The sequence below is a fragment of the Antennarius striatus genome, chromosome 7 (genome assembly GCF_040054535.1).
Source record: "Antennarius striatus isolate MH-2024 chromosome 7, ASM4005453v1, whole genome shotgun sequence".
Taxonomy (NCBI): domain Eukaryota; kingdom Metazoa; phylum Chordata; class Actinopteri; order Lophiiformes; family Antennariidae; genus Antennarius; species Antennarius striatus.
Genome location: NC_090782.1, coordinates 5,011,599 through 5,013,020, shown reverse-complemented (window position 1 = coordinate 5,013,020; position 1,422 = coordinate 5,011,599).

Below are 1,422 nucleotides of genomic sequence, written 5' to 3'. Positions count from 1 at the left end.
TGTGTCAAACTCATGGCTCAGCTGAATCACCAATCTATTTTATTGAGAGAAAAGCAGTTAGAATATCTTCAAACTGATCTTTAAGGTCAAAATATTGCAGGAATAGTAAATGTAATAACCGTTTGACTTGCAACGTATGCTGTGTCTTGAATTTCGGCCCCTTTTGTGATCGAATTTGACAACCCTGATATAAAAGTCCAAATTTATGTGGGAAAATGTAGTAATTCATTAGCAGAGATAGGACCGAATGATTAAATGAGTTCATTACAATCACATATCTGTGATCTGAGCAGACCACAAGAGAGAGAGACATTTAAAAACAACAACACGTTTTTAATATCTGGTGTACGCAGTGATTTGCCTCAGTCAACTGAAAAACCTCACTGAAATTTCCCCAGAGGCTATTTAATGATTAAAAATCCCTGACTCTGTTTATCTCCACCTCAACCAATTGCAAAGATTTCCTTTCTCAGAAGCAGTGTTCTAACTCATATCTGACTCATTACAGCATTGTTAGAAAAAAAAGGTCAAGGCATGGTTGCTACTGACAACCTCCAGACCACTGCTCTGCTCATCATCTGGGTGTTTCCCAGAGGCGGCCTCATTTGTTAGGAACAGTCGCCCCCTGCTGTTTTTCTCTTCTTTAACTTTCAGACGATAAGTGGTTGCCATGACAACCACAGGGAGCTGGGGGGCACGTTTAAAGTCAGGAAGTTCATTTCTCATCCACCTGTGATTATGGAAATCAGATTAGGGAGTTGGATGGTTGTTACTGTGAAAATGTGCTTATTATAATTATAATAATTACACTTCTTGAGACAATAGTGAGGTAATAAAAGTGTTCATTAATTAACAGAATTTACCAGACACATCATTTGCAGCTTTATATATTCATGCTACTGAAACAAACTTCTCTTGTTGCGTGCAGCAACAGCAGACGTGAAGACAGTCGGTCCGTCAGTCACGTTTGAATCCTCCCATCACCTTCCAGATCCATTTCTATTGTTTTCTAAAATCTATGTAAGGTTACGACACGTTCAGCAGCTCGTCTGCTTGTCTTTTAGATTTGTGTGTATGAATTGAAAAAATGCAGAACATTAAGCTGCAATAAAGCTCCATATAATGAAAGGATGCATACGGATTTCTTACTACAAGTGCCACCTTTCACAAATAAATATTAATATAATCCATTTTTAACATGACGTTTTAAGTTAAAATACATCAGCTGGTAGAAGCAATGCCTTTAATGCAATTTAATCGTGAGTGTTGCACAGAAAAGACACATATTCTTGTTGAGACAATTATGTTTCAAAAAGAGACAGTTGTTTTATATTAGGATTTTATTCATACAGTGAGAGTGCTCATACATAATATTTATTATAAAATATATTACCTTTCAGTACCTGAAAGCAAAACTAGATA